Source organism: Chenopodium album, chromosome 21 (genome assembly GCF_948465745.1).
Source record: "Chenopodium album chromosome 21, dcCheAlbu1.1, whole genome shotgun sequence".
NCBI classification, from domain to species: domain Eukaryota; kingdom Viridiplantae; phylum Streptophyta; class Magnoliopsida; order Caryophyllales; family Amaranthaceae; genus Chenopodium; species Chenopodium album.
The window spans coordinates 22,196,832-22,212,982 of record NC_137854.1 but is presented as its reverse complement, the minus strand read 5'-3'; the positions used below and the strand labels follow the sequence as shown (position 1 = coordinate 22,212,982).

Genomic DNA, 16,151 nt, shown 5'->3' with positions numbered 1-16,151 from the left:
ATATTTCTTAATGGGAAAAAAATCAACTCCCAAAACCTCAACTTATTACCTAAACCATATCAAAAGAACTCTAAAGCAAGCACCCCCTCTGAGCTCATGCTCTTGGCATGATTGAAGTTAGTTATGCCACCTCTGCTACTTTGTATGTAAACTTATATCAAGATATACAGACTAAGTTTGATTATGGACTATCTAATCTATAGACTTAGATAATGAATTTGATATACCGACAAATTTTGAGATGTAGATAATATGTTTCAGTTTTAATTTTTTGTATTGTGAGGGTATAAAAGCAGTTATGGATGTCTTGAATAATGACTGCTTGCGAATAACCTTGCCTATCAGCATTAGTTTAGGTAACATTTGCTTGTGATCTTAGGTTAAAGGGTACTTTGTGTAAGCTGTGAACTTGTATACCCTTTGGGTTAGTTGTGAAACTGTAAGGGATTTCATTTGGAATATTGCAGAACATTACTGCAGTTCATCATTGCTAATTGAATACATAAATTCTATTTCATTGCAGTTCATTAGTGCTAAGAGGGAATATTAATCATCAGTAAGTTGAATCTTTTGAAATATTGCATCAGAAAGAATCTTGTGTACTATAGATTTTTTTTTTCTGTGAGCCTAACGTTATAAAAACATGTATTGAGATATGTGCCTTTTACTAGGTTATGGTACTACTTATTAAATAAGTTTATATATAAAGGCTTAAAAAGCCCATGGCTTTATATATATCCTTGATTCATTGCCATTGTGTAGGCTAATTTTTTTTTTTTTTTAGAAAAAACGCATACTTGTATTTCTTGCTATCTCGGGTGCCATGGGTGAATTTGCACTATCATTCACTATTCGTGTGGAAGCCGAAAATCGAGACAAACTGGTAAGGCAACAATTAGGGTTTCTTTAATGTATATGCCTTGATTTTATTTTTAGAAATAGCCTTTTTAATCTTTAATTCTAGGGTTGATATGCTACATTGCTTCTAAACTTGTTGTTTTAGATTGGCTATAGTATAGAATGATTCAAGACATTAGTTTTGTAATTTATAATTATCTGAAATGGTGGAGGGCTAACAATATGAATGATTATAAGAATATATAGGTTGATTTGCTTCCGTGTAACGTAATTGTGTTTTCACTTACACCATATTTAAATGAGAATTGATCAATACTCTCATATAAAGTGAAGAGGACAAGAGACCAAGAAAATAAAACCAATCAAGCAAGAGGTAAATAAAAATCATACAAGCAAACAAAGCATGCATACAACAACATGTATTGGCAACCGAGTCATAGTATAAGTTCCCCCCAAGCTAAACAATGATACATCTCAACATCCCAACAATACAAGGCAAGCACATAAAACATAAGGGATGGAGGCAAAAAGCACAAAAATCTAGGGAACTAATGACCACTACCACTTGGCCCCGCCCCATTGGGGTCATTGTTGCCCATTTGGTCATCGAAGGTTGGGGGTGGATATGGATCCCAACCTCCAGTGAACCCTTCGGGCCATCCATAATGCCCCTTGAAGTTGTCTTATTGCCAAGGGGCAAAAGGAGTGAAGTTCTCGAGAAAAGCAAGCTCGAGTGGGTGGTTATGGTGTACATAGGGGTAGTTAGGATCACCCCTATAGTCACACCCTCCGGGAGCACAGTAATCATAGTTACCTTGCTCATCCGGGTAGGATCGACGCTCGGAATCGGGCTCTGGAGGCCCTTGCCAATACGGATGCCCATACGAAGGTAGAGGACTTTGTTGGGGCGGAAAGTAAGGATAGTTAACCGGGGGAACAATGTTCCCGCGGTTAACTTCCGCATAATACAATTGTTGTTGTTGTTGTTGTATAAACATACCTTGTTGCATCTCGGATATATCTCTCATTAGGTTGTAGATGGCCTCAAAGTCTTGGTCGTACATCCCCTCCAAGCGGATTTGCAAACCGCTCATTTGGTTGCTAAGTGCCTCCAAATCGGCACTAGCAAAGGATGATTGTTGCCCTTGTTGTTGTTGTTGACGTTGACATTGTTATTGTTGATTTTCTTCTTCTTCTTCTTCTTCTTCTTCTTCTTCTTCTTCTTCTTCTTCTTCTTCTTCTTCTTCTTCTTCTTCTTCTTCTTCTTCTTCTTCCTCCTCCTCCTCATCGGAGTTAAAATATGGCCGCCGGTAGCTCTTGGGAACATGCCACACATTGGCGGTGTCAATCCGGTGGAGAGAAGTCAAGGATGGGTTGGGTAGGAAACACCAATGCTTGTTGTCTCTTAGCCACTCATACTTCCCCTCTTCATATTGCTTGGAAATGAATTGGACTTGCCCAATTGTCGCATGTCAAGATAAAGAGTGGAGCCATCCCCAACTTCCTTGCAATAGGGCAAGTAGTGATCAAGGTTGAGGTGCGTCAAGAGCCTAGTGACCATATCCCTACATGGAATCTCCCCGGTGCTCCAGTTCCTCAAAGCAATACAATACGTGGAAAAGACGTATCCCAAGTTCAACCGGCCAAAATACTCTCCTCGCGTGGCCAACCGAAGAATCTTGAGCTCAAGCTTGCTCATTTTCCCCAACTCTTGCTTGGGGAACACCACATAACCCAAAAGGCGATGTACCACCCGAAGACAAGGTTGGTACACACTACTAATCTTGGCCTCTTTGGTGATGAACTCACCAATCCCGGAGATATCTTCCCACCATGCATCTTGATCATACTCCAGCAAGATATAAGGCTCTAGATACAAAATGTCTCCATGTGGATCAAAGTCTAGAGCCGCATTGAATTCTTCCAAGGAGCGGTCGAAGAATTCGTTGAAAATTTGAATCGCACCCTATATGAACCCTCCACGGGCACAAGCTCAATTGTAGCCATGAGTTCCAATGTAGGCTCTTTGTAGGTGCGGTAGGCGTCGGCAAGAAAGGAACCCATCCTTAAGTTCAACAACAACTCCCTTACATCTTCATCAATTCCCAACTTTGTCATGTCATATTGGAAATAATGTCGAGTGGGTTTAAGGGTTCGTTCATCTTTGAGTTTGTTGTAGCGGGTCTTTTGTTTGGGGTCGAGGAGTTTTCTTTTTGGAAGTGAAGTAGGAGGTCGTTTTTGTGAAGTAGATCGAAGTGCTAGGGGTAGGTTTTTCAATGGAAATGTTGGTTTTTCGTTTCTTGGTAAGCTTTTTGATGAGGTTTGACATGGTTGAAGCAAGCTTTGATCACCAAAAACAATCACAACAATACCAACACCAATCTCCAAGAATCACCAATCCAACCAATACAACTTCCACCAATATTCAAAATCAATCCAAACAACACCAATCAATCAAGAAAATCCTTTACAATCAACCCAATATGCAAGAATTCCAACCAAAAACCACAATTGTTCCTTACTACCAACACTACCAAAATTCAAATTCCACAAATTTCAACCAATTTGCTCAAAATTGCTACAAAATCAACAGACAACACAATGTAAGGTGAAATCAAGCAACAAACAACTCAAATTATCATCCAAAAATCAAAATCAATCATCAAAATCAACAAAACTCATACTACTACTATTCTTGCTCATGAAAATTTCAATACATGCATATATATGACATAATTACACAAATTAAATCTAGAGAAGATGATTATACCATATATGAAGCAAGATTGAACCAATTTGAGCCACCAATTTCAACCAAACACAAAGCCCCAATTTTTACCCAAACTTGGAGGAGAGAGATTATGGGTTTAACTTGGTGAATGAGTATGTTTTTGATGATTAAAATGAAATTGTAGATGATTTTGATGAATTTGGAGTGAAAATTTGTGGAAGATTGATGAGATTTGATGAAGTAGAGGAGGGTTTTGAGGTGCGGTTTATGGAGGTTGAGGGTGATGGAGGATGAAGCAAGTAAGGGGAAACAAGGAGAAATGAGGAAAAGAAAGAAGGAAGGAAAGAAAAAGGAAGGAGGGAGCCTCGGCCGCGGCTGGTGCGCGGCCACACCAAGGTCGTGCGCGCTCGCACCAGGCCTGCTCTTCTTCTTTCTTTTTTTTCATTTTTTCTAAGGTATTGGTGCGTTCATGAATCATGATGGTGATAAACACCAACATAGGCAGTAGCAAAATTCAATTTTAGTAAGTTCAAGGCTAGAGATTTATGAACCCACAATAAGAACCCACCAAGCATAAACTTCCTTCAACTTTTAAAGCATAAATTCCCTAACTTACCTCACTAAAAATTCTTACCCCTTTACCTCAAATTTCGATAAAATCGAACATAACCATATCAAATACCGCAAAACACCTTCTCATTCTTCATTCTCACTTGGTGAAATCCAATCCCGAAAATGCATCCTACAAATCCAATCAAGTAGAAAAGTGAAAGAAAAGAAAAGGAAATAAAAGAGGGAAAAATAAGAAAAATTCAAAAATCAAAAAGAAAAGTTAGAAACTCCAGGTTGCCTCCCAAGAAGCGCTTGCTTAAGGTCCTAAGCTCGACCCTTCCTCCAAATCACGGAGGATCAAAGAACACCACCTTCTTCAAGGTAGCGGAAAGAGCAAAATCTTCTTCAATCTTTAGCAACCTTTCATTGTTGCTTGGTGAAACCTCCTTCAAACACTTCTCAAATGCAAATTTTTCTTTTCTTAACTTATTTTTCTTTCTCAACTTCTTAGAATCACGAGCCTTCTTCTTTGGCTTGTTGCTCAATGTAGATGGATCTTCAACATCCATAATCATAGAGACATCCCCTTCATCTTGAGGAATAAGTTCAAACCAACTAGGAATCTCAACTTCCTCCTCGTCTACAAGCTTGGGAATCATCATTTTCTCTTCACTAATCTTCATGCTATCAAAACTAGAAAGAACATCATCAAAATTCTCAAGAACATCGTTAGTTGAAGAGTCAATCATACACACATTGTCAATAGAACGAGAGGAATTTGCACACATAATTCCTTGCACAAGAGACAAAGACTCATGCATTGGTTTCAACTTAAAATGTTCCTCCTTCTTACCAACTCTCAAGGTAATACAGCCTCCTTTCACATCTATCAAAGCTCCCGAGGTGGCTAAGAAAGGTCTCCCTAAAATGATAGGAATGTGTTCATCTTCCTCAATTTCTAACACGATAAAATCAACGGGAATAGTGAACTCTCCTATCTTGAGTGGGACACCCTTAACTCTCCCCTTAGGAATCTTAATAGATCGATCGGCCAGAAGGGTTATATTGGATGGAAGAAGCTCACCTAGCTTGAGTCTCTTGAAAACCGAATAAGGCATGATGGTCACACTAGCACCTAAATCGCAAAGAGCATTTTCAAACATCAACTCCTTGATTTTTCAAGGAATAGAGAAATTCCCCGGATCTTCCATCTTTTTCGGTAACTCCCTATGAATTAGAGCACTAAAGCACTTTCCCACTTCGACCGAACCAACCTCATTACAATCTCTCTTTCCATCTAGAATCTCTTTGAGGAATTTAGAGTATTTAGGCATTTGTGGGATAGCTTCGGTGAAAGGGATAGAAACATGAACTTCCTTGAGCATCTCAAGAAATTTACCGAATTGCTCATCCATTTTGGGCCTCAAAAACTTTTGTGGATAGGGTAGATCGGGTATTCTCACTTCCTCACACTCTTTCTCATTATCCTTCTTTTTCTCTTGCTCTTCCTCATAACTAACACCTTTAGACACACCCTTCTCATCTTCCTCTCTCAAACCACTCCTCTCCTCATCCTCCTCAATGGACCTAGAAACTCCCTCATTAAGAACTCTTCCACTCCTAGTGGTGACAGAATAAGCGGGTTTCTTAGGTTCCACTCCTTGAGAAGGCAAAGAGGATGGACTAGCACAATCCTTAAGAGCGTTTGCAAGTTGGGTTACTTGTGTCTCAAGCATTTTGTTATGAGTCATCATCTCATTAAATTTCTTGTCACTCACCGCCATATAGGTGTTAATGATCTTGGTTTGATTGTCAATCAACTATTCCAAATTTGACTTAAATGATGATGGTTGTGAATAAGAATTTTCACCATTGGCTTGGGGCTTTGGAGCAAAACCGGGAGGGGGTCCCCGTTGGTTGTTGTTTTGAAAATTTCCCCAACTTTGGTTATTGTTCCAATTCCCTCGGCCTTGACTATTGCCACCATTATGGTAATGGTTACCAAAGCCTTGAGATTGACCTTGATTACCATACCCATGGCTTGGGTTTTGATTATTATAACCTTGGTTGTTATAGTTCCCTCGAAAACCTTGGTTTCCTTGGTTCTTATACCTTCCATTGTTATAATTATCAAAACCACCTTGAGGGTGAGAATTCCTATTGCCAAATTTTTAGGTCCTTCAAACCTTTGACCACCATTAGCATTAGACACAAAGTTCACATGTTCACATTCATTATTTTCAACATCATCACATCCATCAACAAAAGCTTGTGAACACATGGAAGAATCATGATCATAAGAACCACAAGAATCACAAAATAGACATCCACTTGGCATATTATTAGAAGTATAAGGAGAAGAATTAGAAATTGTACCTCTGCCTTTGGGTTGGGAGGGAAGACTCAAAGAATTCGTAGAAACACTCTCAAGCTTCGCTTTGATCGATGTCATCTCCTTCCCTAGATTTGAAATTTGGGGTGATAAGTTGTTAATTGCGTTGAGATGATCCACGGAATAAACCGTTGAGCGCCACTCTTACTCGTAGACTCTCTCTCTCCTTATTGCCAATCTCGATAGTATCTCACAACATCCTCAATTATGTCAACTACCTCTTCTTCCGTCCTATTCATTATAGGACCACCGGCTCCTCCATCTAGGCATGACTTGCCTTGAGCACTCAAACCTCCATAGAAAATTTGTATCACTTGATAGGTAGGAATCCCATGGTGTGGACACTCTCTTTGGTACTCCTTGTACCTCTCCCATGCTTCATAGAGATTATCATTGGGTCTTTGCTTGAATCCTTAGATTAATGCCCTAGCCTCCGCCATCTTCTTTTGAGGGTAAAAGCGAGACAAGAAAGCTCTAGTGACATCATCCCATGTTCTAAGCGAATTGGGCTTAACCTCTTTATCCAACCAGGCCACTCTAAGGCACGACCAATAAGAGAAAAGGGAAATAACTTTAGCCGAATGAACTCTTGAGATATGTCGTTCACCTTAATGGTATTACAAAACTTCTCAAATTCCTTTAGGTGATTCAACGGGCTCTCACTCTTGGCTCCACTAAATTGCCTCCGTTCTATCAAAGTAATCATGGCCGGTCTTATCTCAAAATCGTTCGCCAGTGTTGTAGGTGGAGCAATGCCACTCTCAAACCTATAAGCACCGGAAATGCCTAACTCCTTTAAAGCTACTCTTGGATTCTCTCCCATTCCTTGTTCTTGCTCTTCTTCCTCGAACTCTTCTTCACTTGAGGAACTTAGGCTCAAAGATCGATTGGATATCCTTCTTCGTGAAAGAGTTCTTTCAATTTCCGGATCCAAAGGAACTAAGGACCTATCTCGAGTCCTACTATGCATGCAAAATCTCAAAAGAAATTGTTAGTAACACGGCTACAAGTGTAGCCTAAAACAAAGAAATAAAATCTTTTTTTGTTTTTCAAATAGATGGAATAGACTCAACAACAATACACAATCACGACACCATTCCCCGGCAACGGCGCCATTTTGATCGATACGGAATTGTAGGTCATTATCTACCCTCCCCAACGGTCAAACAAAATTTATAAACACTTAACCAACCCTATACAAGTATATGGTAAGTCAAGGGTCGAACCCAAAGGAATGGTGGGCTACTGTCTATCGTAAATGGTCAAGCTATCTCGAAGTCTATAGGTAGGGTTGTGAATTCTAAAGCTAGAACGAACACGGCAAATAAGCTTGAAGAAATCAAATGTAATAAGCACTAGGGCTAGGATCCACATGTATTCATAATGGAATTGGCTAATTGGGAGGTCAAATTGGCTAAGTCAAACAATGTGAGGGAAGATCAATCATGCAACCAATAGAGCATATCAAGCTATTCTCCTAGAGGTCTAACTAGCGTCAACTACGATAAACTCTAGCTAGGAAACATCACAAGACACCTCAATCATGTAAATGCAAGCCACAAATCAATGGTCTGTATCAATGTGAACTTACAGTGCAATCTAGTGGAACAATCAAAGTTGGCCAATCTTCAATCAATCACACACATGCACATGATCATCAACCAAATTTAATCACACTATCAAATCCATCAATTATCCCCAATTAGCACTAATCCATTACTCATACATGCTTCACCATTGCCCTAGCAAGTAATCAACTAATCATGGTAATCATGGTAATTAAGATCAAAACAAAACTAATCAACACATTCATCATGATCATATTAAGAAATCTAAAATCAATACAAAAATCAATCAACCTTCAATCAAATATCAATCAAACTAAAACAATTAACCAAACCTATAAAAAACAAATGAAATCAACTAGAATCAAACTATATATTGAATCAAAGAAGAGTAATCCTTACAATACTTGATCAAAGATCAATTGAAATGAAGAAATCTTGAATCATCAACAATCAACCATGATATTTCTCTCTACAAAACTAGAGTTTCTCTCACTAAAAATATGATCAAAATTATCTAGTTTCTTCTCTAATTATCCTCTAATCCTCCTCTCTCTAAAAATAGAAGGAAATACTATATATAGAAAAGATACAAAGGAAAAGTCGGTTAGATCGTCCAAAAATAGACCTCGGGAGGCGCGGGCGCACGAAGGGTACGGAACAGAGCACCCAGGCAGGTGCGGCCGCAGCTAGCTGGTACGCGGCCGCACCACCCAGGTGCGCGGCCGCACCCTGGTTGTGCGCGCTCGCACCTGGCAGCAGCCCCAACTCCTCTTCTTAGTCCTAGCTCAACCTCGTGCGCTCGTCTAGGGGATGGTGATGAACACCAAGGTATGCAGTCTTGAAATGAGTATTTTGGTGGGTTTGTGGCAAAGATGACGCCCCCACCGCATACGTGCACCGATCTCTTGACTTGCCCTTTAAGTTCCTTCAAACATGAAGCTCCAAAAGCTAACACAAGGCATCCAATTTGATGAGAAATGTAAGAGGAAAGCTCGGGAATCCTTGGAAGCTCGATCATAACCTAAAAACAAACGAAAACAAACAAATAAAAGGGAAAAACGAATAAACAAAGAAATGCACAAAACAAAGAAACTAACTACTAAAAGCACAAACTAACGAAATTAAGAGCAAAAATAGGAAAAACTAAGGAAAAGAGCTACAAAATGGAATGAAAATCATCCTTAAAGAGATCAAATGAGTGCCATAAATGACACTCATCAAATTCCCCCAAGCTAAACTTTTGCTCGTCCTCGAGCAAAACCAAGCAAGAAAGAATAAGGATGAAAAACTTATTCAAAAAGAAAAAGAAAAACTCAAGACGAGAATATACACTAAGACTCACTTTCGTAGGAATCACGGTTGTTTTTAGCTACAACAAGCCCTTTAAACCCCAAAGTCGCCTATGAGGACGAGTGAGGTCTCGTAAGGGTATCCTAAGAGTTTACCCACAACTCTCCACCAACATCAAAGAGGCAAAACCATAGAAAGAAAAGAAAAGGAAAAAGGAAAACAAAACCTTTGCGAAATGGACTTACAAAGAGACGATAATGCAAATGAATGAAAATCTTTCTCTAGTTAAGGTATGCACTTTTCAAGATATCTAAGGTTGATTGAAACATAGGGTATGTTAGGCATAGGAACTAGACATCACAATCCACGTTCATCCCAAACGATCTTACCGCGTTCTCCCCACTAGTCTCAAATCTCCCTTTAGTGAGCATCCTAATGATTCCTTGAAGGAACGGAAAAAGAGATTTATTTAGGCTACTTGACAATCTTGACTATGCATCCCCTTTCCTTAGGCAATGACCCATGATTCCCTCCCCTGAATAGTGACTCAACTTTCTAGGTCGAAAGGTCTTTCCTAAAGGTTGTAACGTAAGGCATAAAGGGTGAAGGTAGGCTAAAATTTGAAATTTGGCGGTTTTCCTAAAAAGTGAAGCAAAAGGGTGATCAATCCTTAACAACACGATCAAGAAATCACCAAACAAAAACAACACCCCCAAGCTTATTTGAAGCTTGTATCTTTGAGAGAAAATTTCAAATTTTGTGGGAGAAAAGATGGGAACTTTGAGGGGGGAAAGAGAAATTCAAAAAGTAGTATCTTTCTAGGCTAATAACCTAGGCTCTGATAGCAAATGATATGAAATAACCAAGGAAAGATAAGCAAAAGAGGAAAACTTTCAAACAAGCACAATTTCCAATGCAACAAAATAAGGCAAACCTATCTCAAAATCACAAAGATAAATGAAATAGGGGTCTTAATTAAAGCTAACACCAAGTAGAGCTAGGATTAAGATGTAACCACAAAGATTAGAAGGAAGCAATCACAAAGAAAGCAAGATAATCACAAAGATTATGGTAGGGAGAGAAAGTCTCTTTGATTACAAAATCAAGCAAAGTTCAACATTAGGTTAATTGCAAAAATGTCTTAAAAGCAACTTAAATAGTTCATACAAGCTGGCTAAAAATGGCAAAAGGTTCGGCCGAACTCAGGGTAAGTTCGATCGAACTGCTGGGTAGGTTCGGCCGAACCTAGGTGAGTTCGGTCGAACTTGTCCTGTTCTTGGTTCGGTCGAAATTTTGGAGTTTGACCACTGCTGCAAAACTGTCAAAATCAGGTTTGAAATTGCTTGGGTGGTTCGGTTGGACTTCCTTGGTTCGGCCGCACCTCTTCAATTCTTCCGGTCTTCAAGTGTGATGATGGTTAACCCCGAAAGGTGACCTGCAAGCCAGAAGCTTGGCCCGACTTTGTGTCACGACACGTGGCATGTCTTCCACTTCTTCCACCAAGTTCCATGCACCCGCGTCAACTGCTGTTTTACTGGTTTGTCTGTCTTCGATAATTGATTCTCGCTAACCACGTCCTACAGGGATCATTGAATCAATAACAATAAGCCTGGTTTGAAGAGGCTCATATACGGAACGTCTCGAAATAATATCGGGAGCAGAAGATACAATTAATCGAGATTCATAAGCTGCAATTTCACCCCGACCCTTAATAGGTTTAGCTAGAGCATTTGTAACACGACCCAAATAAGCCTCACTCACGGGTATCTGAGCAATTCATCCGGTTGCTTTTACAAAATTTCCCTCTTGTATCATCAAACCGTCAACCATTAATACAACACCAACATTATTTGATTCCAAAATATATATATACATATATATATGTATATATATACATATATATATGTATATATATACATATATATATGTATGTATATATATATACATACATATATATACATACATATATATATATGTATATATATATATATGTATGTATATATATATACATACATATATACATATATATATGTATATATATATATATATGTATGTATATATATATACATACATATATATACATACATATATATATATGTATGTATGTATACATATATATACATACATACATAAAATAAATATATATACATACATACATATATATATATGTATGTATGTATGTATATATATACATAATATACATACATACATATATATATATATATATATATATATATATATATATATATATATATATATATATATATATATATATATATATATATATATATATATATATATATATATATATATATATATATATATGTATGTATGTATATATATACTTCCTCTGTTTTCTTTTATTTGCAACACTTCCCTAAAAGGAAATGTCACAATATTTGCAACACACTATAAAAGGGAAGTTACTTTAGGGAAAAATTATATTATTTCCCTTATTGAAAGGGAACAATTTTGTATACACCCGGTTTTCAGTAATTTACTGTACATCGGGTACACTTTTGTCAGATTTAGTGTCACTTTTGTCAAATTTAGTGTCACTTTTGTCAAATTTATCAATAAAGCAAAAATAACTCTTATATATGTCACGGTAACTTTTGTGCGTTTTAGTGTAACTTTTGCACATTTTATTATCACTTTATAACGGATGTTCATTAATTTACTGAACATCCGTTTTATTTAAAAGTTTGTGTATTTAAAGCACATGGCCCACTAAATTACACTCATAACAACCACTCATCCCATTTTAAAGTGTACTAGATGAAAGCCCATGCGATGCACGGTTTTTTCATATATAAATCTCAAGAAAATATATTTTCGTATAGATTCTATGTTTTTTTTTATTATTTGATTTATTTTACTATCTAATAGTTTCAGACAAAAAAACACATAATATTTTAATTAAAGTATTATTGCCTATTATAAAAGTTTTTTTTTTTTTTTTTGTTAAATGTAATTTATAATTCAACTTTTTTTTTTTTTTTTATTGTTGTATTGTATTTTATTGTGGTTGTTAATTATATGACAACTGAATTTAAAAATATGAATAAATTGTAAATATGATATCTTTCAAAAATAAATTTGTAAATGTGATATTTTATCTGTTACATATTAGGATAAAATCTTTAATATGAAATGATATTTTTTTTATTTTTAAATAATTTAAATCCTAAATCATTATTAGTTATTTTTTAAAAGATAAAAATATTAAAAAATAATAAAATCATGTATACTATTTATTTCTATATAGATAGAATCACCAACTCCGTTCACACCCATATCTCTTCCATCTAATCAAAATGGATAAATAAAACATGTTAGCAAAAATAAAATTTATATAAAATTAATCTTTATAGTCTTATAAAAGAAATCAATATATATATTAACCAGAAGTGAAAAATTGTTGTGAAATTGATCTAAAAATTTTAATTGTACAAAATCAAATCTAGATCTATGCATTGGAATTTCATCATCATCCTCAATTGCCCGAACAATAATATTTTAAAAAATTAAATCATTATTTTGTTGTCACTAACAAATCGTGCGATATTACTTCTTATTTGTAACGATTGAAAAGTATCTAATAGAGTAAACTTTTCTTTCAATTTATTTTGGACGAAAAGTTACAAAGTTGGCTTTAATTGAGGCATGAACGCAATCATCCTGTAATTAAAAATAAAAATTAAGTTAATTTGATGGCTTGATTATGCTACCTAAATCACAAAAAAATTGTTTTAATCATAAAATTGATTAATAAAAACTTAAAAGGTTTATAATGTAAACGATTTATACAGATATAATACCTCTTCGTACTTTGATTTTCCAATCATTTTTTATTGAATTTAACTCTCTTATTTAATTAGATCTACATGTAAAAACAAAATTCAATGAACAAAACATAAACATATAATCATTAAGTTTTCCAAATAAACACAATGGAAACAATAATCACAAATATATACATTTAACACATGAAATTTAAAAATTAAACTAAGAATTACGCAACCATTGATGACCTAAAACGGACACAAAATTCGCTTGATTTGGTTTTGTATTGATATGAGATTTTATGTGTGTCGTAGAATGCGTCAATTTATAGTGGTAGGCATCACAAATTTTAATTTAATTACAATTAAAAAATAATATTTATTTCTTATCATAAACACTAAAAAGATTATCTTTGATATATAAATTCTATATCTAAAGATGATTTTTTTAAAAGATAAATTTTAGTTTTTTAAATAAATTAAATCCTCATAAATCATTATTCGTTGTTTTTACCTACGTGGCAAATTTCTTAAATCTCATTCGTCGCTTTTATTAAGGTGGCAAGTGAATTTTTTAGTTCTAAAATAAAATAAAATTCTAATTTTAAATTGGTCAAAAATATACCTTTGCTTATGTGGCGCGCCGAATGCTCTCCAAAAATGCCTACTGCGATGCACGGTTTTTAAATATTTCATTTTTGTATATATTTTTTTTTTTGTAATTTCTTAATATTTTTTGTTTTTATTTTATATTCTATTATTTTAACATTAATTTAAGATAAAATATTTTGTTAAGTTTTAAATTGTTCTAATTCAAATTTCACGTATATAGAACTTGAATTTATAAATTGAAATAAATATTATCTCATTCATCGGATAGTTAGATAAAATCATTAAATCAAAATATATTTTTTAATTTCTAATTATTTGTTAAAATAATATAAATCCTAATGTAAAAGATAATATAATAGATAATTTTTATTATTTTTCATTATTTAAATCTTAAATTACTATTTTTTGTTTTCAATTCTCAAATTTCATTTGTTAACTTTTTTCTTAAATGGCGACTAAAAATATAAATTCTAAATTAATATATAAATCTAATTTTTCATTGGTCGAAAAATTACTTTTGCTTATGTGGCGTGCGATGCACGAATTTTCATATACGTTTTGTATATAAATATTTTTTTGGTGATATCTTAATTGTTTTCTTGCATTATAAGTTTTAAAATTTTTGTATGAAAATATCATATCATCAGATATTTACATAAAACCATTAACATCAAATGATAATTTCTATTTTTCAAATATCAAAATATAATTTTTAGTTTTTTAAATAATATAAATCCTAATATCTAAAGATAATTTTTAGTTTTGTAACAAATAAAAATGATAAAATTTAGTGTTTTTAAATAATTAAAATCCTAATAAATTACAATTTGTCGTTTTTACCTACGTGGCAAAAATTTAAAATTTCATTTGTCACTTTTGTTTAGGTGGCAAGTGATTTTTTTAATTCTAAAATAAAATAGAAATCTAATTTTTAATTGGTCAAAAATATACCTTTTCTTATGTGGCGCGCCGAATGCTCTTCAAAAATGCCTACTTTATATATATATATATATTAGATTAGATTAGATTAGATTATATCATGTGAACCCCTACATTTCTTAAATACCGTAAAAAAAGTGTGTGTTGCATTTAAAAGAAAACGGAGGAAATATAAAATAAAATAAAACTTTAACACAAACAATTGTTTTACCCCGCAGTCCTCGAAAAGAAGTTGATATAAATCATAGAATAATTTGTAGTTGGTGCACCCGGGTGCACCATGCACATGGTGCACCCAAAGAACATTTAATATATTTAAAAGAACATGGGTAAAAAATGAACATGTTTTTATTTTATTGCAACTGCAAATCTATCACTCTCTTCTCCTGCAATTTCTCACTCCTCTTTCCCTTCCTATCACTCTCTTTCTTGTTGCCAATTTTCTCTCTCCTTTACACCATTGTTTTCATCTAAGAATTTCAATGAAGTTCTCAAATTGGTCTCATTTTGCTTCAATCTCGTAATAATGGTACTTCTACTGTTTGGGTAAAAACCATTTCCAAAGTATTAATTTTCTCTCTCTAGAACTTTTCTCTCTATTTTTTTCTATTTTTTCAAAAAAATCAAAATAGCAAAATTGTTCATCTTCAAAGTGAAACCCAAGAAAAAAATTGAACTTGTTTCAACAATTCAACCTTCGAACTTAAACAAATGGTGGATTCAAGTAAAATGTAAGTATAAATTTTGTACATGCAAATTATTTTTCGTCAATAAATTTAAAGTCAAAGTGTTTAATTTTGTGAATTTGGGGTTTTTTTTAAAAAAATAAAAATAAAATAAAGCTATGAAGTACAAGTTGTTCAAAAAAGAACAATTGGAGAAGAAAGAAGAATAGTAACGAATTGAAGCCAACTGGAAGATAACCAAGCAAGGTTAATTTTTCAAACACTAGCTTGTTCTTTTTCAAACAGTAACATGTTCTTTTTATTCCATATTCTTTAAAATATGCCTAATGTTCTTTTCGGAGGCCACGTTCTTTGTCGAACACAAACATGTTCTTTTGTTGAAGATTATTATGCATGTTCTTTTTCAAATACTAGCATGTTCTTTTTCAAACACTAGCTTGTTCTTTTTTCAAACACTAACATGTTCTTTTTATTCCATGTTCTTTAAAATATGCCTAATGTTCTTTTCGGAGGCCATGTTCTTTTGTTGAACTCTATTATGCATGTTCTTTTTCAAATACTAGCATGTTCTTTTTCAAATACTCGTATGTTCTTTTTTTTTTTTCCTCATGTTCTTTAAAATAAACCTAATGTTCTTTCCGGGTGCACCATGCGCATGGTGCACCCGGGTGCACTATACTATTTTCAATCATAAAAGGCAGGATTCTTATAGTTGGCAACAACAATCAATCATCAGAT

General features: G+C 34.5%; 1 non-coding gene across 1 annotated transcript; it reads left to right on the top strand.

The window, feature by feature from the left end:
- The first annotated feature begins 6,860 nt into the window (after positions 1–6,860).
- On the top strand, positions 6,861–6,966 carry LOC145603277 (small nucleolar RNA R71). Its single transcript, XR_014104795.1, has one exon. It is a non-coding gene; the product is annotated as a small nucleolar RNA R71 (small nucleolar RNA).
- Positions 6,967–16,151: the final 9,185 nt, after the last annotated feature.